Source organism: Oncorhynchus clarkii, chromosome 2, assembly GCF_045791955.1.
Source record: "Oncorhynchus clarkii lewisi isolate Uvic-CL-2024 chromosome 2, UVic_Ocla_1.0, whole genome shotgun sequence".
Classification (NCBI taxonomy): domain Eukaryota; kingdom Metazoa; phylum Chordata; class Actinopteri; order Salmoniformes; family Salmonidae; genus Oncorhynchus; species Oncorhynchus clarkii.
In genome coordinates this window covers 42,548,501-42,571,591 of record NC_092148.1, presented here as the reverse complement: position 1 = coordinate 42,571,591, position 23,091 = coordinate 42,548,501, and the positions used below count along the sequence as shown (strand labels likewise).

At 43.2% G+C, this 23,091-nt stretch overlaps 1 protein-coding gene across 6 annotated transcripts in view; it reads left to right on the top strand.

Moving 5' to 3' along the window:
- The window catches only part of LOC139368081 (pseudopodium-enriched atypical kinase 1), a 258,200-nt gene that overhangs the window by 107,499 nt on the left and 127,610 nt on the right, over window positions 1-23,091 (top strand). Inside the window, exon 1 of one of the 6 annotated variants that reach the window (XM_071106680.1) lies at window positions 13,650-13,794. The exons of the other annotated variants lie outside the window; for them this stretch is intronic. The gene's annotated coding sequence lies outside the window, so the exon portion shown is untranslated. Of the gene's footprint in view, window positions 1-13,649; window positions 13,795-23,091 lie in introns of those variants that run through there. 6 annotated transcript variants of the gene reach the window in all.

Below are 23,091 nucleotides of genomic sequence, written 5' to 3'. Positions count from 1 at the left end.
TGAAGCTTTTTCATATGTTTTGATCCTGTTAGTAGTGATTTGCCACGAGGCAGCAGCCTATAAGGAGGGCAGATTTTAGGGCCATGAATGCTGATAGCAGTGCAGAGGGGGAAAGCAGACGAGGAGAATGCCTTGTGGCGGTGGGAGTCACGAGGGCCCTGTACAAGCTGTATCTCAACCTTACAGACGTTTCTCAGAGAAGAAAAGCCTAAACAGCCTCAAGGCCATTTAAGTTCGTAGAGCCTGGAAAAAGCCCCACAGATCCACTCAAGTTGAACAATACAAACTGAATCGAAAGTTGGCTCAAAAAAAAAATAATCTGTCCAAAAAAAACAGGGACTCTAATTTGTGAATACATTGACGCATACAGATGAGGGTCCTCCAAATGATTTTTGTTGGTCAATGAACTTGGACTGGACCACTTGACCAAAGACTTCCAAGCTGTGCTTCCCATGGACCATTCTTATCTTTCCTCGCCGTCCAGCTCTGGTTGACAGAATTAGTATTTCCCCCCCCCCACACGTTCTGGCTCCAGTGCCTTATCTAGCGGTGGCTGTCTCTGGGCTCAGAACAGTCTCTGACGCTCTGGCGTCAGCGCTGAAAGAGAGGAGCATCTAGCTAAGCTAGATCTAGTCATGAGCCTGAGCAGCCTCTTCTTATTCCCAGCCGTGTTTGAAAACCGATTGATAGGACATTTTGTAATTTCTCCAAAGATGTCAAGCTTATTATTGGTCTGTTGTAATGTCATGCATACTGAGAGCATGTACAGCGAGTCAAAACCTACTTCCACTCTCTGGTATGTGTATGAAAACCCTTTGATGAGGAAATAGCTGGGATAAATCAACAAGAGAAATGGCCAAAGGGAAAGCACGTTGAGCGCTGGTATCTGCTCATGCTATGGCATTGAAGCTCAGTGTTTTTCCCACCCTGTGGACTTCAGACGGCCCCCGACATTTTAGATAGGGTATTAAAGTAACAGGAAACGGCAATACATCAGCAAGAAAATAGTCATTTCTAGGCAGGAGGCAAGACACTCATCCAGGTGTATGGGAGTGGGTCATCTGAAGGGGTGCCTCCCCCCCCCCCAACAAAAACCATTGTGAAACTAAATGACAAGTTTTCAAAGAGCACACTCTTTAACCATTGTAATTTTCTTGTCCGGAGTCTGGCATTAAGTTTGGTAATTAACAGTCTTCTCAGCTGACTCAAAGCAGGGCAACTACAATACACTCTGTACTAAAGAAAATCTATATTGTTTTCATCAAAAACGCTATTGTGATGTTGTGTTTTAGGGTGCTCTAGATTCCCATAACCCTCTATAGAGTTATTAGCTATGGGGACCACTCATATGAAGGAACATTTTTATTGACCATTGCAGCAAAACAGACCACTGTGTTCATCCCCATTATCACAATCTATCTGCCAGCTCAGAGGCCACATTTTCTTCTTTACGTACAATGTTTCTCTACCCTGTTTTGTGTCTATATACAACTCAAATATGGCATTGTTTAGGAAAGTACAATCTCTGTTCCACTGGCCATTTTCTTTTTCCATATTCACATGTTGAGATTACGGTTTCAGAAAATGCTCCTGAGTATTGCCTAAAGCTCTGCTAAATAAAGACTTCAGCTTATTTCCCATCATCTGTAGAGGACCAGATACTGTGGGTTTTTATTGTTTCACAAGCTCTCTACTCGATGCCTTGTGTACTGGGAGATCAGTCTTGTCAGTGAGCCCACCATCTGATCCCAGGACAGATAGTGTCAGGGACTACAAAGGCTCTTGTGCTATTTTAGTGTCTCTCAGGGGGACCTGCAATGTTGTAGCCTCTATCTCTCCCCGCTTGTGAGGGCACGTGGATGGCTAATTACCGGCAACACCAGCCACAACCTACCCCCCTCCTCTTTCTCTCTTTCCCTCATTCTCTCTTTCATCATCCTACCTACTTTCTCCTTCCTTCCCTCTCCTTCAGTGTTCTATGCTGCTTTTCCAGAGAGTGAGTGAAGATTTCTCGTGCCTTTTGTGTATACCCTCTGAATTTGTTAGGAATGTTTCGCAGGGGTAAGCAATTGCTTGAGCGGATGTTGTACATCCTGTTGATGAATAAATGTGTATATCACAGATCCTCTTTGCAAAAGGATACGGTTCACCCAACACTATCCTATTAATAAAAGATCTCGTATGAACACTTTCTGGTAATATATCCTTTTTCAGTCTCTGTTCTGGGGGGTGGGCAATTTTGTTTTATCTGAAATCCTTATCACACACTGATTAACTTGTCATAGCAGATTAAAATGTTTTAAGATAAATACGGATATCTTTAGAAATTAGCTATGACATACAGTGCATTCGGAAAGCATTCAGACCCCTTGACTTTTTCCACAATTTGTTACGTTACAGCCTTATTCTAAAATTGAATAAATTGTTTCCCCCCTCAATCTACACGCAATACCCCAAAATGACAAAGCAATATTTTTTTTTTTTCAAATTTGTGCAAAAAATAAAAAATGAATAAAACGCAGCACATTTACATAAGCATTCAGACCCTTTACTCAGTACTTTGTTCAAGCACCTTTTTGGGAGCGATTTCAGCCTGGAGTCTTCTTGCATAGGACGCCATAAGCTTGGCACACCTGTATTTGGGAAGTTTCTCCCATTCTTCTCTGTAGAACCTCTCAGGCTGCACAGCTATTTTCAGGTCTCTACAGGGATGTTTGATCAGGTTCAAGTCCGGACTTTGGCTGGGCCACTCAAGGACATTCAGAGACTTGTCACGAACCCACTCCTGCGTTGTCTTGTGCTTAGGGTCTTTGTCTTGTTGGAAGGTGAACCTTTGCCCCAGTCTGAGGTCCTAACCTGATTCAGAGCGGTCTTCATCAAGAATCTCTCTGTAGTTTGCTCCGTTCATCTTTCCCTCGATCCTGACTAGTTTCCCAGCCCCTGCCGCTGAAAAACATCCTCACAGCATGATGCTGCCACCACCATGCTTCACTGTAGGGATGGTGCCAGGTTTCCTCCAGATGTGACGCTTAGCATTCAGGCCAAAGGGTTCAATCTTGGTTTCATCAGACAAGATAATCTTGTTTCTCATGGTCTGAGAGTCCCTTTGTTTCCTTTTGGTAAAGTCTAAGCAGGCTGTCATATGCCTTTTACTGAGAAGTGGCTGCTGTCTGGCCACTATACCATAATGGCCTGATTGGTGGAGTCCTGCAGAGATGGTTGTCCTTCTTGAAGGTTCTCCCAACTCCACAGAGGAACTGTGGAGCTTTGTCAGATTTACCAAGGCCTGACCAAGGCCCTTCTCCCCCGATTGCTCAGTTTGGCTGGGTGGCCAGCTCTAGGAAGAGTTTTGGTGTTTCCAAACTTATTCCATTTAAGTTCTTGGGGACCTTCAATGCTGCAGAAATGTTTTGGTACCCTTCCCCAGATCTGTCAGCTGTGGGACCTCTTATAGACAGGTGTGTGCCTTTCCAATCAATTGAATTAGCCAAAGGCAGACTCCAATCAAGTTGTAGAAACATCTTAAGGTTGATCAATGGAAACAGGATGTACCTGAGCTCAATTTAATGTCATAGCAAAGGGTCTGAATACTTATGTAATTTATGTATTTTTTGTATATATTTTTTTCAAAAATATGTTTTTGCTTTGTCATTATGGGGTACTGTGTGTAGATTGAGGGTTTTTTATTTATTTAATACATTTCAGAATAAGAATAATGTTAAAGTCAAGGGTCTGAATACTTTCCGAATGCATTGTAACAGCTTTGGATTTCACCGTCTAAAAAGTGAATGGTTTTGACTATTTGTAACTTCATGGAGGAGAGCTGCTCTTTTCTCCAGTTCCGACCATTGTGGCTCACAAAAATGATTGCTGTCCTTGTTATGAAATTACACCTTTACCCTGTTCATGTAAAAATGACCGAATGCACTGACTGTTTAAAGCAGTAGCACCAAAAATGATTTGTATGGTGAACTTGGCAATCAAAAAGCCCCAATCAGCAGTTGGATATGCAATCAGCAAGATGTAAGTTGTGTCCACTCCGGTAGCCTACACAGCTCAACTGGTAAAACACATTTGGCAACAATGACCCAGTAAATTATATTGGTTGTCCCTCAATAAAGCCTGTGATCTAATATTGCGTAAGCCATTTTACATCATCTGAATGCTGAAGGTGCAGCTCCTACCTATATTAAAACAGTGATAGGGTTGACCTACCACACGTTGGCGCGAGCGAGCAGCTGCGTCTCCCGCACTGAGTGCACAGTTGTTATCTGACGTGTAGGCTAATGTCACGCAGAGACATGAATAACAGTTTGATAGGCTGAAGGAGATGACCCGTCAATTCAGTCCGATTAAAGCTATTTTCAGAATAAGTTAAACGTCTTTGTGAACCGGCATTTCGTAACCTTTGAATCAGTTTTCCAACATATGCACTTCCATCTTAAAGGTGCAATATGCAGAAATTGCTCTGCCATTTCCCGGTTGCTAAAATTCAAATAGAATGTACCTGAGCTTTTCCATGTTTTGTTACAGCCTGATTTTAAAATTAATTTAAATGTAGATTTTTTTTTTCATCACTGGCCTACACACAATACCCCACAATGTCAAAGGGGAATAATGTTCTCTAACATTTTTACAAATACATGTCAAATAAAGAGTAACTATTCAACCCCTTTTATGGCAAGCCTAAATAAGTTCAGGAGAAACAAGTCACATAAGTTGCATGGACTCATCTGTGTGCAATAACAGTGTTTAACATTATTTTTGAAGGACTACCTCATCTCTGTACCCCACACATACAATTATCTGTAAGGTCCCTTAATCCAGCAGTGAATTTCAAACACAGATTCAACCACAAAGACCAGGGAGGTTTTCCAATGCCTTGCAAAGAAGGGCACCTATTAGTACTGTAGATGTGTAAAAAATAAAATAAAAAAACAGACTGCATATATTTTTGAGCATGGTGAAGTTATTTCATGGCTGTGATAGGAGAAAACTGAGGATGGATCAACAACAATGTCGTTACTCCACAATATGAACCTAATTGAAAAGGAAGCCTGTACAGAATAACAATGTTAAAAAACAATCCTGTTTGCAACAGGAACTAAGGTACTACTGCAAAAAAATGTTGCAAAGCAATTCACTTTTTGTACTGAATACAAAGTTTTATGTTTGGGGCAAATCGAATACAACACATTACTGAGTACCACTCTCCATATTTTCAAGTATAGTGTTGGCTGCACTATGTTATGTGTATGCTTGTAATCATTAAGGACTGGGGAGTTTTTCAGGGTAAGAAAATAAACATAATGGAACTAATCACAAGCAAAATCCTAGAGGAAAACCTGGTTGTCTGCTTTCACTAGACACAGATGAATTCACCTTTCAGCAGGGCAATAACTTAAAACACAAGAACAAATATACACTGGAGTTGCTTACCAAGAAGACTGAATGTTCCTTAGTGGCCGAGTTACAGTTTTGACTTAAATATACTTGAAAATCTATGGCAAGACCTGAAAATGCTTGTGTAGCAATGATCAACAAACAATTTGCAGAACTTTAATAATTTAAACTTTAATAATTTAAAGAAATAATTTTGAAAAAAATAATGGTCAAATATTGTACAATCCAGGTGTGGAAAGCTCGAGAATTACCCAGATAGACTCACAGCTGTAATCGCTGCCAAAGGTGTTTCTACAAAGTATAGACTCAGGGGTGTGCATACTTACAGTATATCACAAAAGTGAGTGCACCCCTCACATTTTTGTAAATATGAGTTTCTTTTCATGTAACAACACTGAAGAAATGACACTTTGCTACAATGTAAAGTAGTGAGTGTACAGCTTGTATAACAGTGTAAATTTGCTGTCCCCTCAAAATAACTCAACACACAGCCATTAGTGTCTAAACAGCTGGCAACAAAAGTGAGTACACCCCTAAGTGAAAATGTCCAAATTGGGACCAAAGTGTCAATATTTTGTGTGGCCACCATCATTTTTCAGCACTGCCTTAACCCTCTTGGGCATGGAGTTCACCAGAGCTTCACAGGTTGCCACTGGAGTCCTCTTGCACTCCTCCATGACGACATCAAGGAGCTGGTGGATGTTAGAGACCTTGAGGATGCTCCACAGATGCTCAATAGGGTTTAGGTCTGGAGACATGCTTGGCCAGTCCATCACCTTTACCCTCAGCTTCTTTAGCAAGGCAGTGGTCGTCTTGGAGGTGTGTTTGGGGTCGTTATCATGTTGGAATACTGCCCTGCAGCCCAGTCTCCGAAGGGAGGGGATCATGCTCTGCTTCAGTATGTCACAGTACATGTTGGCATTCATGATTCCCTCAATGAACTGTAGCTCCCCAGTGCCGGCAGCACTCATGCAGCCCCAGACCATGACACTCCCACCACCATGCTTGACTGTAGGCAAGACACACTTGTCTTTGTACTCCTCACCTGGTTGCCGCCACACACGCTTGACACCATCTGAACCAAATAAGTTTCTTGGTCTCATCAGACCACAGGACATAGTTCCAGTAATCCATGTCCTTAGTCTGCTTGTCTTCAGCAAACTGTTTGCGGGCTTTCTTGTGCGTCATCTTTAGAAGAGGCTTCCTTCTGGGACGACAGCCATGCAGACCAATTTGATGCAGTGTACGGCGTATGGTCTGAGCACTGACAGGCTGACCCCCCCACCCCTTCAACCTCTGCAGAAATGCTGGCAGCACTCATACGTCTATCTCCCAAAGACAACCTCTGGATATGACGCTGAGCACGTGCACTCAACTTCTTTGGTCGACCATGGCGAGGCCTGTTCGGAGTGGAACCTGTCCAGTTAAACCACTGTATGGTCTTGGCCACCGTGCTGCAGCTCAGTTTCAGGGTCTTAGCAATCTTCTTATAGCCCAGGCCATCTTTATGTAGAGCAACAATTATTTTTGTCAGATCCTCAGAGAGTTCTTTGCCATGAGGTGCCATGTTGAACTTCCAGTGACCAGTCAGTATGAGGGAGTGTGAGCGCGATGACACCACATTTAACACACCTGCTCCCCATTTGCACCTGAGACCTTGTAACACGAACGAGTCACATGACACCGGGGAGCGAAAATGTCTAATTGGGCCCAATTTGGACATTTTCACTTAGGAGTGTACTCACTTTTGTTGCCAGCGGTTTAGACATTAATGGCTGTGTGTTGAGTTATTTTGAGGGGACAGCAAATTTACACTGTTATACAAGCTGTACACTCACAACTTTACATTGTAGCAAAGTGTCATTTCTTCAGTGTTGTCACATGAAAATATATACTCAAATATTTAAAAAAATGTGAGAGGTGTACTCACTTTTGTGATATACTGTATATAAGAGATATTTCTGTATTTAATTTTACCAACATTTCAAAAAACATGTATTCTCTATCATTATGGGGTATTTTATGTAGATGGGTGAGGAGAAAAATATGTATTTAATACATTTTCAAATCAGAATGTAACACAAATGTGGAATACGGGGTATGAATAGTTTCTAAAGGAAATGTATTAAATCACATTTTTTGTCACATGCGCCAAATACAATAGGTTTAGACGTGAAATGCTTACAAGCCCTTAACCAACAATGCAGTTAAGAAAAATACAATAATAAAAAAAGTAACAAATAATTCAAAAGCAGCAGTAAAATAACAATAGCGAAACTATATACAGGGTGTACCGATACAGAGTCAATGTGTGGGGACACCGGTTAGTCGAAGTATGTACATGTAGGTAGAGTTATTAAAGTGGCTATGCATAGATAATAACAGAGAGTAGCAGCAGCGTTGGAGGGGGCAATGCAAATAGTCTGGGTAGCCATTTGATTAGATGTTCAGGAGTCTTATGGCTTGGGGGTAGAAGCTGTTTAGAAGCCTCTTGGACCTATATTTGGATCTCCGCTACCGCTTGCCGTGCGGGTAGCAGAGAGAACAGTCTATGACTGGGGTGGCTGGAGTCTTTGACAATTTTTCAGGCCTTCCTCTGCCACCGCCTGGTATAGAGGTCCTGGATGGCAGGGAGCTTGGCCCCAGTGATGTACTGGGCCGTACGCACTCTCTCTGTAGTGCCTTGCGGTCGGAGGCCGAGCAGTTGCCATACCAGGCATGCCCTCTGGTGCAGCTGTAGAACATTTTGAGGATCTGGGGACCCATGCCAAACCTTTTCAGTCTCCTGCGGGTGAATAGGTTTTGTTGTGCCCTCTTCACAAATGTCTTGGACCATGTTAGTTTGTTGGTGATGTGGACACCAAGGAACTTGAAACTCTCAACCTGTTCCACTACAGCCCCATAAATGAGAATGGGGGCGTGCTCGGTCCTCCTTTTCCTGTAGTTCACAATCATCTCCTTTGTCTTGATCATGTTGAGGGAGAGGTTGTTGTCCTGGCACCACACGACCAAGTCTCTGACCTCCTCCCTATAAGCTGTCTCGTTGTTGTCGGTGATCAGGCCTATTACTGTTGTGTCATCGGCAAACTTAATGATGGTGTTGGAGTCGTGCCTGGCCATGCAGTCATGAATGAACAGGGAGTACAGGAGGGGACTGAGCACGCACCCCTGAGGGGGCCCCAGTGTTGCGGATCAGCATGGCAGATATGTTGTTACCTACCCTTACCACCTGGGGGGTGGCCCGTCAGGAAGTCCAGGATCCAGTTGCAGAGGGAGGTGTTTAGTCCCAGGGTCCTTAGCTTAGTGATGAGCTTGGAAGGCACTATGGTGTTGAACGCTGAGCTGTAGTGTCAATAAATAGCATCGTCACATAGGTGTTCCTTTTGTCCAGATGTGAAAGGGCAGTGTGGAGTGCAATAGAGATTGCATCATCTGTGGATCTGTTGGAGCGGTATGCAAATTGGAGTGGGTCAAGGGTTTCCGGGATAATGGTGTCAATGTGAGCCATGGCAAGCCTTTCAAAGCACTTCATGGCTACAGACGTGAGTGCTACGGGTCGGTAGTCATTTAGGCAGATTACATTAGTATTCTTGGGCATAGGGACTATGGTGGTCTGCTTGAAACATGTAGGTATTACACACTCAGACAGGGAGAGGTTGAAAATGTCAGTGAAGACACTTGCCAGTTGGTCAGCGCATGCTCGGAGTACACGTCCTGGTAATCCGTCTGGCCCTGCGGCCTTGTGAATGTTGATGTTTTTAAAGGTCTTACTCACGTCGGCTATGGAGAGAGTGATCACACAGTTGTCCAGATCAGCTCTATGCTCTCATGCATGTTTCAGTGCTATTTCCCTGAAGTGGGTCTGTAATAGTTTGCAAGCCCTGCCACATCTGATGAGAGTCGGACCTGGTGTAGTATGATTCAATCTTAGTCCTGTATTGACGCTTTGCCTGTTTGATGGTTCATCGGAGGGCATAGCGGGATTTCTTTCCGGGTTAGAATCCCGCTCCTTGAAAGCGGCAGCTCTACCCTTTAGCTCATTGCGGATGTTGTCTGTAATCTATGGCTTCTGGTTGGGGTATGTATGTACAGTCACTGTTGGGACAACATCGTCGATGCACTTATTGATGAAGCCAGTGACTGATGTGGTGTACTCCTCAATGCCATTGGAGGAGTAATAGGTGGTCTAGAGTTTTTTTTCCCTCTGGTCGCACATTTAACATGCTGGTAGAAATTAGATTTAAGTTTCCCTGCATTAAATTCCCGCCCACTAGGAGCGCCACCTCTGGATGAGTGTTTTACAGTCAGCTTATGGCCGTATACAGCCCATTGAGTGTGTCTTAGTGCCAGTATCGGTTTGTGGTGGTAAATAGACTACACCTTTTTTCTTGGTAAATAGTGTGGTCTACAGCTTATCATGAGATACTCTACCTCAGACGAGCAAAACATTAAGACTTCCTTAGATATCGTGCACCAGCTGTTTGCAAATATACATATACCATCACCCCTTGTCCTACCAGAGGCTGCTGTTCTATCCTGCCGATACAACTGGCAGGTTACACAATGTATGTTATTCATGTAGTCGTTCAGCCACGACTCGGTGGAACAAAATATATTACAGTTTTTAATGTCCCGTTGGTAGGATATACATATGTGCTTGTAGTTTGTCCACTTTATTATCCAGCGATTGTACGGTGGCCAATACTACCGATACCAAAGGCAGATTAGCCACTCGTCGCCGGATCCATACAAGGCACCCCAATCTCCTTCCGCGATATCTCCGTATTTTTCTCTTGTGAATGATGGGGATGAGGGCCTGTTCGGGTGTCTGGAGTAAATCCCTCTCGTCCGACTCATTAAAGAAAAATGATTTGTCCAGTTCAAGGTGGGTAATCACTGTTCTGATGTCCAGAAAGCTCTTTTCGGTCATAAGAGACGGTAGAAGCAACATTATGTGCAAAATAAGTTACAAACAACCTGAAAAAAACTAACAAAATAGCATGGTTGGTTAACAGCCCATAAAACGTCAGCCGTCCCCTCCGGCGCCATTACATGTATATTGTAGAGAATCATTGTATCATCTAAACCGCTGTGAAATATATTTTAAATAACCAAACATTTTGTATTTTTGAAGCTGGTGTACAAAACCGAAAGTAAAAGATGCAAAAACAACTTAAAAATGTGAAGCATAGAAAGTGCACATAGAACAGATCTACTGCTTCTTACACTTGCTTTCAATGAGAAACTCACATTTAGAAACTCACGTTTCTATTTTAATTTTGTTGAGTCGCCCTAAAAGTTACATATTGCAGCTTTTAAACATTTGAACCGGGGAACAATGCATATCGGTTAATCATTACATCCCTAAAGGTTGTCCTTGTAAGCCCTTGGGCCTACTTCCCCTCAGAGGAGGTGTCATGCTGTCACTCTGAAACTGGACCCTGGCCTTCCTTATTGAGCACATTTGGCCATGATCTGCATCATACATCTCTTCTTGGTCCATTGTTGGTCAATGAGGAGGTTGATGTTGTCCAATCAAGGTAGTGCTTTGCCATTAACACTTAACACTGTAAAGAGATGCTAGATTATTGTTCATAGGGTTGGTGCACATATACGCATGCACACACACAGTGTCCCATAATGCTTGACAGTATAAAACAAAACATTTGCAAGAGGAGGACTATTTCACAGGGGGACTTATTCAAATTCATGTGGCCGGTAAACACAAAGTCAAATAAAGTGGGCATATTGCAGTCTGAGAACTCTTTACGACTAAAGTCTTGTAGCCAAACATTGACTCTATAAAACAGAGCGTGTGCGTACTGTAATTAGGGAGGCAACCAGGAAATGTTACAGTAGCTGTGGAAGCCAAAGAGAACGAGCTTACTTAATTGTTGCTATGTTTGAGCGATGCTAGCTAGTAAAAACTATTGTCTGCCATTTCTGTACATGTGACGCTTACGGAGAAGTATGTTCAAGAACTATGTATCAAATATGGTGGTCACAGTTCATAAGCATGGCAGACAACATTGTTTTCCTCATAGCTCATGTTGGAATGGGTCCATGCATTTCCATTTAAACGTCGACAGCGCAAACAGATTGGATACATTTCTTGGATTCCATTTTTGGAAAACCCACAGCTGGCTTGTTCCTTCCCAGCTCTGTTCCCTGTGGTACTGCTCTCACACCTACCTAGCCAATCAGGACACTTTTTGATTGAGACTTGCAAGGGAGCTTGGCTACATGTGTAATAGCATGAAGATGACTTCAGTAAACCAGAAAAGTTAGAAAATTGTAACCTGATAGGAAAAATAATATGATGAACAGAGTGGAGGCTGTAAAGGGGGGGACTAACTTCATATTAATGCCCATGATTTTGGAAAGAGATGTTCCACGAGCAGATGTCCACATACTTTTGGTAATGTAGTGTATTTATTGTATAAAAGTGTTGCCTAAAATAGCCTACATAGGAATAGAAGTTAACAGGCTAATTGATGGCCAACAGATGCAAATTTGTCAGTTTCATTGTCGACTTTTCCCGATAACAGAAGCACGCGAGGGAGTTCCATAACTTCCATTTCAAATGTCCACTCTCGCAGCGCTCAACACCCAAAAACTGAGCATGCGTAAACATGCTGACTAGACCGCTCATGTTGATTTTGTCCATCCACACCAGACGCCATCTGGACAAGCAGGTTGAAATATACAAAAGGAACTCTGAACCAACTACATTCATTTGGGGACAGGTCGAAAAGCTTTAAACATTTATGGCAATTTAGCTAGCTAGCTTGCTGTTGCTAACTAATTTGTCCTGGGTTTTAAACATTGGGTTGTAATTTTACCTGAAATGCACAAGGTCCTCTACTCTGACAGTTAATCCACAGATAAAAGGGTCAACCGAGTTTGTTTCTAGTAATCTCTCCTCCTTCAGGCTTCTTCTTTGGACTATATATAGCAGTTGGCAACCAACTTTAAGGTGCATTACCACCACCAACTGGACTGGAGTGTGAACTTCAGTTCATCTTTCAATCACCAACGTGGGTATATGCTCCTAAAAACCAATGAAGAGATGGGAGAGGTGGGACTTGCAGCGCATGAAGCTTCATAAATAGAACCAAGTTCTATTTTAGTGTCTGGCTACGCAGATGCTCATTGGTGTGGGAGAGCAGTGTGGGTGCAATGATTGAATAACATGTATGTGTACATTTATTTTGCGACAGAGCGATGTGGTCAGCATGTAAAACACTTCGCGTGATATAGTTTTTCCTAAGCAAAGTCAACATTATAATGCAGTTTAAACCACCTCTGAGCAAATTTATCCAATGGTCTAAAGAGCACCTAAAGTTGTTTTCCTGTGATTTGTTACCTTTATTTCTTGATGCACATCAGTTCTAGCGTGTTAATATGTTTTATGGAAAAGGGGTTGGAAATAGGTTTCCCCATAATGACAATTAATATAGCCTACCTACAACTTGATTTAAAAAAAGTTGTCACTCCTCGCGTGATTCCGCTCATCTGAACAAACACACCCCTTCGCTACCACTCACTGACACACTCATAAACAGGCTGCCTCATTGGATGATAGTTAGCAGCAGGTCACTGTGAAATATATATTTTTAAGAAATTCCCATGGCGGCCGCGGTGCAATTTAGAAGTAGCCCAAACACCCCCGACACCGTTTTCAATGTAACAACATTGCCTGGAAAACTGCGAACATGGTAACCCAGCTCACACTAAGCAGTGGACAGCTGCTGGGCTCAGGCCCCGCAAAGTGTTTGATTAGGAGGCATGGATAAGATGATATGCCTCCCTGGGAAGTCACGCTCCCTGCGGGTCAGATCGTTCGCTCTTTGGAATCTGCCGTTTTCTCGTTTTCCTGACTCCCTCTTGATTTGACGCCCCTTCTTGTTGTTACTTCCCCCCTCTCTCTGACACTCCTCTCTTTATCTCCAATTCATATTCTCCTTTGCCTTTTTTTTGTCAAGCAATCACCTTCCTTGGCGCCCCCTCGGTCTCTCTCTGTGTACGTACGTACTCCTGTTCTTCTCTATGTGGAGTCTGTCTGTAATGGGCTCTTAGCCGTGACTACATTATTGATGTGGCGGATCGGGTGACAGACAGACAGACAGACAGGGGGCTGAGCCTGTATGGGTGCCGCTAAAGAGTGAGGGGAGAGGCCAAGTCCAGTGCTCTCCCTCTCCCTCTCACTCCCTTTTCCTTTCTCTTTGGCTCGCTCTCCCTCACTTTATCCCCTGCACTCTCTCTCTCTATCCCCCTGTTTTGCTCTCTCACGCGTTATCCCTCCTTCGCCAGCTCGCTCCTCGTTTGAATGCATTTGTCATGTGGCTCTTTCCCCTGCCCAGGCTCCGATCGGATTCACAGAATCGCTCCGTAAGTTGGGCTCTCCTATTTGTTTTTTTTTAAATCTCAAATGTTCCTCTCTATGCATGCTTTAGGCAACTGTTGCTGGTGGCAGCTCGCTTTGCCAGTGGGTTTTGGCATAACGAGTTAAGCGGCAGACAAACTGATGGACCGATATAGACACAGACCGACTGATAGACAGAAACAGACAGACGGATGAAAACTGCGCGAGAGGGGGAGGGAATGACGGAGACAGGGGAGTGTGCAGCGTCACTGACACATTCGGTCTTGTGTATGAAGTGTGTGCGTGAAGTTGCAAGGGGACTTTCGACACTAGGGGTGCTCTGTTATTAGACAGGATGTAGGGCTTTGAACACGCTGACTGGCAAGTTAACGAGGCGCTTGTTCACGTTCGGGAGCAGCGGGTATGTCTTAGTCACGATGTTGCTCTGTGTTTTGGTGACTACACACGATTACATATGAACACACAACGACACCCTTGTTGTGCTTTTGTTGATTAAATAGTAGAACATGGTTGCTCATTTGAATAATGAACATGATTGCTGATGACCCAAATACATTTTTAAGGTCTGCTTTTTAAGGGAAGTAAAAAAATATGTTTGAGTGGGGATAGTTCATATTTTCAAGATTTTTACTGCACTTTGTGTTCAGCACCTTTTCGAACCAGTATATGCATTATTATGATTTAAAAAATATATATTGGATGCAACGTAATATATATCATAATATTATGTGCCATTTAGCAGACACTTTTATCCAAAGCGACTAATGGTTTTATTTTATTTTAGCGACCATTGCTGGGTCCTCTCTCAACTCTAACATACAATCGATTGAACCTGCACTGAGAACTCCTGGTATGATAAAGGAATGTTCTCAGGAGATTGGAACTGTCTACGCTTCAAAAGGCAGGGAGGGAGAGAATGTTGCCTGGAGCAAGATTATAGCTGAAAGCCGGCCATATCGGGGGAGATGATTCATTTGTTAGGGTTTTTCAGCATCCGGTTGAATGAAATCCCATGGATTCGTATTATCTTGAGTTGGTAGTCTCTCTTGGCTTTGTTCGAGAGCCACCAAGCACAGCTGAGCAGTCACGAAATGAAGCGCAAACTTATTTTTTGTGTTGGTGCAATTTTACTGTATCGATCCACTAGATGCTTGATTTTCAGTTATTTCTATGCAGGTTTGTGGTCAATTATGTTTCAGGAGTTTGCTTTTAATGTCGGATTAGAATGAAGAGGTCAGGGCCTGCATTCCTAAAGCGTGTCATGCCCTAAAACAGTGCACAGATACCAGCCAGCCATTTGAGTGATGCCATCTCTGGTCTGGCTTGATGAATGGAAGGTGTCACTATGGAGAGGTAAACCTGGATCATTTTTCAAATGATGGCATCACTTGTCCTTGTTGAGGAATGATGAGTCATGAAGGGGCTGGTAGCTACTCTGATGCTGGCTGGAATATTATCTGACCAGTCACTGCATGGGAACCATTGCTTTATAGATTGATTTTTGATTGATTGTGTAATTAACTGTGTGATTTGTCACAGCAGAGAATTGGAGCGTGAATTAAAGAGTGCCCAAAGGCACGTCTATTAAAAAACTTCCACTGACTCTCTTGCACTGAGTCTCTTGCACTGAGTCTCTTGCACACTCACTGGACTCTACTCACAAATTACACTCCTATACACACACATGCTATACACACACATGCATATTGATGCCACACCAACTCACACTCTTCACATACAGCCCTGCTGTTTATTATCGATCCTGATTGCCAAGACACTTATACCACTAACTACACTACCGTTCAAAAGTTTGGGTTCACTTAGAAATATCTTTGTTTTTGAAAGAAAAGCAAAACAATGTCTCCATTAAAATATCATCAAATTCATCAGATATACAGTGTAGACATTGTTAATGTTGTAAATGACTATTGTAGCTGGAAACGGCAGCTTTTTTTTATGGATTAATCTATATAGGCGTACAGAGGCCCATTATCAGCAACCATCACTCCTGTGTTCCAATGGCACCTTGTGTTAGCTCATCCAAGTTTATCATTTTAAAGGCCAACTCATCATTAGAAAACCCTTTTGAAATGATGTTAGGACAGCTGAAGCTGTTGTTCTGATTAAAGAAGCAATAGAACTGGCCTTTAGACTAGTTGTGTATCTGGAGCATCAGCATTTTTTGTGGGTTCGATTACATGCTCGAAATGGCCAGAAACAAATACCTTTTTTCTGAAACGCATCAGTCTATTCCTGTTCTGAGAAATGAAGGCTATTCCATGTGAGAAATTGCCAAGAAACTGAAGATCTGGTACAACGCTGTGTACTACTCCCTTCACAGAACAGCGCAAACTGGCTCTAACCAGAATAGAAAGAGTGGGAGGCACCGGTGCACAACTGAGCAAGAGGACAAGTACATTAGAGTGTATAGTTTGAGAAACGGGCGCCTCAAGTCTTCAACTGGCAGCTCAATTAAATAGTACCTGCAAAACACCAGTCTCAAAGTCAACAGTGAAGAGGCGACTCCGGGATGCTGACCTTCTAGACAGAGTTGCAAAGAAAAAGCCATCTCTCAGACTGGCCGATAAAAATAAAAGATTAAACTGGGCAAAATAACACGACACTGGACAGAGGAAATTCGTCCAAGTTATAAAATGATTGCTGTCTGTTCCGAAAATAATAAAATGATCCAGAATAGCTTTCTGCACCATTAGTAGGTCTATAATTTCAAAATAAAATTTTATTAGTCACATGCGCCAAATTCAACCTTACCGTGAAATGCTGAATACAACAGGTGTAAACCTTAAAGTGAAATGCTTACTTTACGAGCCCCTAACCAACAATGCAGTTAAAAAATATATAATAAATAATTAATAAAATAATAATAAATAATTAAAGAGCAGCAGTAAAATGACAATATACAGTGGGTTACCTATACAGAGTCAATGTGCGGGGGCACTGGTTAGTTGAGGTAGTATGTACATGTAGATAGAGTTATTAAAGTGACCATGCATAGATGATGATAACAGATGGTAGCAGCGGTGTAAAGAGACATTTGAATAGGTGTTCAGGAGTCTTATGGCTTCGGGGTAGGAGCTGTTTAGAAGCCTCTTGGACCTAGACTTTGCTCCGGTACTGCTTGCCGTGCAGTAGCAGAGACCAGTCTATGACTAGGGAGGCTGGAGTCTTTGCCCATTTTTAGGGCCTTCCTCTGACACCGCCTGGTATTGGGTGAGAGGTCTTGGGTGGCAGGTAGCTTGGCCCAAGTGATGTACTGGGCCTTTCGCACTGTCCTCAGTAGTGCCTTGCAGTCGGAGACCAAGCAGTTGCCATACCAGGCAGTGATGCAACCTGTCAGGATGCTCTCGATGGTGCAGCTGTATAACCTTTTCTGAGGACCCATGCCAAATATTTTCAGTCTCCTGAGGGGGAATAGGTTTTGTGCCCTCTTCATGACTGTCTTGGTGTGCTTGGACCATGTTAGTTTGTTGGTGATGTGGACACCAAGGAACTTGAAACTCTCAACCTGCTCCACTGCAGCCCTGTAGATGAGAATGGGGGCGTGCTCGTTCCTCTTTTTCTTGTTGTCCACAATCATCTCCATGTTGAGGGAGAGGTTGTTGTCCTGGCACCACACGGCCAGGTCTCTGACCTCCTCCCTGTAGGCTGGCTCGTCGTCGTCGGTGATCAGGCCTACCACTGTTGTGTCATCGGCAAACTTAATGATGGTGTTGGACTCGTGCCTAGCCATGCAGTCATGAGTGAACAGGGAGTACAAGAGGGGGCTGAGCACGCACCCCTGAGGGGCTCCTGTGTTGAGGATCAGCGTGGCAGATGTGTTGTTACCTACCCTTACTACCTGGAGGCGGCCCGTTAGGAAGTCCAGGATCCAGTTGCAGAAGGTGTTTAGTCCCAAGATCCTTAGTTTATTGATGAGCTTTGAGGGCGCTATGGTGTTGAACATTGAGCTGTAGTCAATGAATTGCATTCTCACATAGGTGTTCCTTTTGTCCAGGTGGGAAAGGGCAGTGTGCAGTGCAATAGAGATTGCGTCATCTGTGGATCTGTTGGGGCAGTATGCAAATTGGGGTGGGTCTAGGGTTTCTGGGATAATGGTCTTGGTCTTGTGAGCCATGACCAGCCTTTCAAAGCACTTCATGGCTACAGACGTGAGTGCTACGGGTCGGTATTCATTTAGGCAGATTATATTAGTGTTCTTGGGCATATGCACTATGGTGGTCTGCTTGGAACAGGTATTACAGACTCAGACAGACTCAGACAGGGAGAGGTTGAAAATGTCAGTGAAGACACTTGCCAGTTGGTCAGTGCATGCTTGCAGTACATGTCCTAGTAATCCGTCTGGCCCTGCCACGGATCAATAGCTTCTTTAAAAAAATAGCCTAGCTGTGGATTTTGTGTAGCCCAATAACAAGGAATAGGCTACCGTCGGGAAATCTGCAGTGAACAGCATGCAGACAAAACAGGCCTTTTGCAAAATTAATAATATAATCGTTGGAAGACACAGTTTGTAAAGCAAAGGGCTTCTACTCGAATCGGTCTGGTGTAGGCTACCAAAATAGTTTAGCACCGAATAGGCCTATTGAGTGAACATTGTTTTACAAAGTAAAACTATAGAGTTAGGCTTTTGGTACAAGCGTATTGGCCATCGCCAGCAAGTGAGCTGCTCATGATTGGGTGAGTCAGTGAAACTGGAAAGCCTTTTTTTGGACTGTAATTTCCTCCTCATATTGTACGGCACACCGAGGCCCAGTTTATTGATGGATTCCAGACAAGGTCGTTTTTAAAAATCTCAGATTTCAGTGTCAAAGTGAACTGTAATTTCAAAACATTTGTGCTGTATTAAAAAAGGATTCTGCCAAAGTCTCGAGTCATGTAAAATGAATTACAATTACATGACCCTAAAAAATGGTCCCCATGTGTGCAACCTCTGTAACCTTCTCCACTCTACTGCTCTATGCCACAACACAAAAGTCATTATATGCATGCAATGAACAAGATTATAAATCATGTGTTCCGGTACCTCAGAGCTCCCCGGGTCATCCTCTCATGGTCACATTTTGTTCCCGGCACCTCGATTTACACATTTAAGCACTGAACACAGGTAGTCTAGACTCTAGCTAACCAACAAATACTACAATATCCACACAAGCCACTAGCCAGCCAGCCATATACTGTGTCATGAGTTAGGTTTATGATGTTAGGCTATATTATGAAGTTATTATTTAAGAGAAATCACAATCAGTAAAAAAAAATTTAGCTAGCTAACTAGCAGATTTACATCAATGATCAGCTAATAGCCTACCCTAGTTCCCCAATGATTGACATGTCTTTAGGAGGCACTGTAACTAGCTTTATAACAATTTGTGATGAGTGAGTGTGTTGCAAAAATAAATTTGCCTATGCAAAAAAAAAAAAAAAAAAAAAAAAAAAAAATTAGCTGCAGAGGCAGTTTGTGTGTTATGAATTTCAAGATAAACTCAGCAAAAAAAGAAACATCCCTTTTTCAAGACCCTGTCTATCGGAGATAATTTGTAAAAATCCAAATAACTTCACAGATCTTCATTGTAAAGGGTTTAAATACTGTTTCCCATGCTTGTTCAATGAACCATAAACAATTAATGAACATGCACCTGTGGAACGGTCGTTAAGAAACTAACAGTTTACAGACGGTAGGCAATTAAGGTCACAGTTATGAAAACTTAGGACACTAAAGAGGCCTTTCTACTGACTCTGAAAAACACAGGGTCCCTGTTCATCTGAGTGAACGTGCCTTACACGGAACCCAAACCGGCTGTGTGCGTGCGCCATCGTGCATACATTTATTTTGTCCCCCCACACCAAACTCGATCACGACATGCAGGTTAAAATATCAAAAACAAACTCTGAACTAATGACATTAATTTGGTAACAAGTCGAAAAGCATTAAACATGTATGGCAATTTAGCTAGTTAGCTTGCACTTGCTAGCTAATTTGTAATATTTAGCTAGCTTGCTGCTGCTAACTCATTTGTCCTGGGATATAAACATTGAGTTGTTATTTTACCTGAAATGCACAAGGTCTTCTATTCTGACAATTAATCCAGACATGAAACTGCCAACCGAATCGTTTCTAGTCATCTCTCCTCCTTCCAGGCTTTTTCATCTTTGAACTTGTATGGTGATTGGCATCTACACTTTTACCACGACAACCGGCAAAACATTCTTAGGTATACACGTAGGTATAACCAATGAGGAAATGGCACATGGGTACCTACTTCTATAAACCAATGAGGAGATGGGAGAGGCCGGACTTTCAGCGCGATCTGCGTCAGAAATAGGAATTACTTATATTTTAGCCCTTGGCATCGCAGATGGTTGTTGGCGCGTGCGAGCAGTGTGAGTGCAATAATTGAATAACATGGATTTCTACATTTATTTTGCGACGCTCGCGCCCTCGACGTGTCCGGTCTGGTCAGCGTGTTAGGCATGCTGCAAGGAGGCATGAGGACTGCAGATGTGGTCAATAAATTGCCATGTCCATACTGTGAGATTCCTAAGACCGCGCTACAGGGAAACAGAACGGACACCTAATTGTCCTCGCAGTGGCAGACCACGTGTAACAACACCTGCACAGGATCGGTACATCTGAACATCACACCTGCGGGACAGGTACAGGATGGCAACAACAACTGACCGAGTTACATCAGGAACGCACAATCCCTTCGTCAGTGCTCAGACTGTCCGCAATAGGCTGACAGAGGCTGGACTGAGGGCTTGTAGGCCTGTTGTAAGGCAGGTCCTCACCAGATATCACCGGCAACAACGTTGTCTATGGGCACAAACCCACCGTCGCTGGACCAGACAGGCCTGGCAAAAAATGCTCTGCACAGACGAGTCGTGGTTTTGTCTCACCAGGGGTGATGGTCGGATTTGCGTTCATCGTAGAAGGAATGAGCGTTACACCGAGGCCTGTACTCTGTAGCTGGATCAGTTTGGAGGTGGAGAGTCAGTCATGGTCTGGGGCGGTGTGTCACAGCATCATCGGACTGAGCTTGTTGTCATTGCAGGCAATCTCAACGCTGTGCGTTACAGGGAAGACATCCTCCTCCCTCTTGTGGTATCAGTGTTCTGCCATGGCCTGCTAAGAGCCTGGATCTCAATCCCATTGAACACGTCTGGGACCTGTTGAATCGGAGGGTGAGGGCTAGGGCCATTCCCCCCAGAAATGTATGGGAACTTGCAGGTGCCTTGGTGGAAGAGTGGGGTAACATCTCACAGCAAGAACTGTCAAATCTGGTGCATTCCATGAGGAGGAGATGCACTGCAGTACTTAATGCAGCTGGTGGCCACACAAGATACTGACTGTTACTTTTGATTTTGACCCCCCTTTGCTCAGGGACAAATTATTCAATTCCTGTTAGTCACGTGTCTGTGGAACTTTTTTTCAGTGTATGTCTCGGTCTTTGAATCTTGTTATGTTCATACAAATATGTTAAAATATGTTAATACAAACATGTTAAGTTTTCTTAAAATAAAGGCAGCCGACAGTGAGAGGACGTTTCTTTTTTTTGCAGAGTTGATTAATTATGAAGAAAAAAAAATTCAAGGGGGAATGTGGTGTGATTCAAATTGCCATCGGCTCTACAGGTCTCTATGAGCAAACCTTGGATATTGACCCACTTGCAGTCCTCAGAAGTATTCATGTCCCCACAAACCATCATGACCCCGAAAACGACCAAAACAAGCCACAACGATTAACCAGACAACCTCTTATCTTACACAATTGAGTCTTTTTTTTGACTGTAATCACATTTGTTTGGCCAAAGGCATGTCCACATCTTTTTACAACTCACTCTTGCTCCTGTGTAGTTGATGTCAGTTCCACTATAGCTGAAATGAAGTGTAGATTGACTTTGATATTGAGTCGCTTTCCAACAGCTTTTCAGCTAAGAGAAACACTAAGCTGTCTGCCAGTCTGTGGGAGTGTTAAATAACACCCAGGGCCACCCACACTGTGGACAATCACTGAAGGGTTTCACTGCAACAACACTTTCCTATTCCTCTGCCATTAAACACCCAGACTGACCACACAGACAGACAGACACACACATCATTGGCACCATCTCCCTGCTGTTTCACACCCTTGCTGTTGGTGCAACCAAAAGGACTGTGGGTGGCAATCCCTTGACTTGAAACAAGGACTGACCACATGTCTAAAACCCACACACACTGTACACTATGAATGTGCCCATCTGTGGACTTTTATATAATTTGGTTAAAGCTTGACACGCGAGATATAGTCAGTGCCGTTTGGCTGGCGCTTGTTTCCACTTCGGAACGTGCATGGTTGTTATGGTGATATATTATGGGAGAGGAAGAGACCGATGACGAAACATTCCACAGTAAAGGGAAGGGTGTTTAGTAGGAGCATTACCAAACAGTCAATCTGAGGACAGACACTGAAAGGCCTACACAGTTTTCACAATAGAACCCATTGACCTGATCGACCCTATTATGCGTTGACCAGGTTTTGGAGCTATTGATTGCACAGTAATTTAAGTAACATGTAATTTTCTCATCATTTAGTCTATTTCAATGGGCTTAATTGTTGTGTAATCTTTTGGAGGACTGAAGCACATCTGGATCATTTATAAATAATGCTAATTTAGACTGATGTCAACAACCGCGGTGCTATAACCTAAGACTACTGATGTACAGTAAGCATTTGAAGGATTCTATATGTAGTCTAAATCAATGTGTTACACACTTATCATATGGTCTCTTGTAGTGGCTTTGTAAATGAGTTGTTGCTTGCCATTATGTATTCCCATCCAAGGTTGCAATATGTTACTGTGTTAACCATGCGGCTCCATCCTCCTTATCCCTCTCTCATTTCCCTCCTCTGTTGGCCTAGCACTGCTTTGTCTCGTGTGATGGATCTGAACTTACCACGTGGTGACATGGTTAGCCTCTCTCCCAGTCCTGTTAATGAGAGTGAGAAACATCTAGGGTAGCATTCCAAATGGCACCCTATTCACTACTTAGTGCACTTGATAAAGAGTAGGGTGTGTCGCTCAGGTGAGACGATTCGCTAACTTGTAAGACACCATCTCCTTGTAGCGCTAATTGATACCAACCTAACCCCACACGGACTTGGTTGCAACTTGCTTCAACTCAGCCCAGAAACAAATTTGCATGTTTGCATTGTCTTTAAGTTTGACTTTGTTTGGTTTTTCAAGAGAGCCATAACTTCTAGAGCGCAACCTTTTCATAAACAAATCAGTGGCTTTCATGCTGCAATT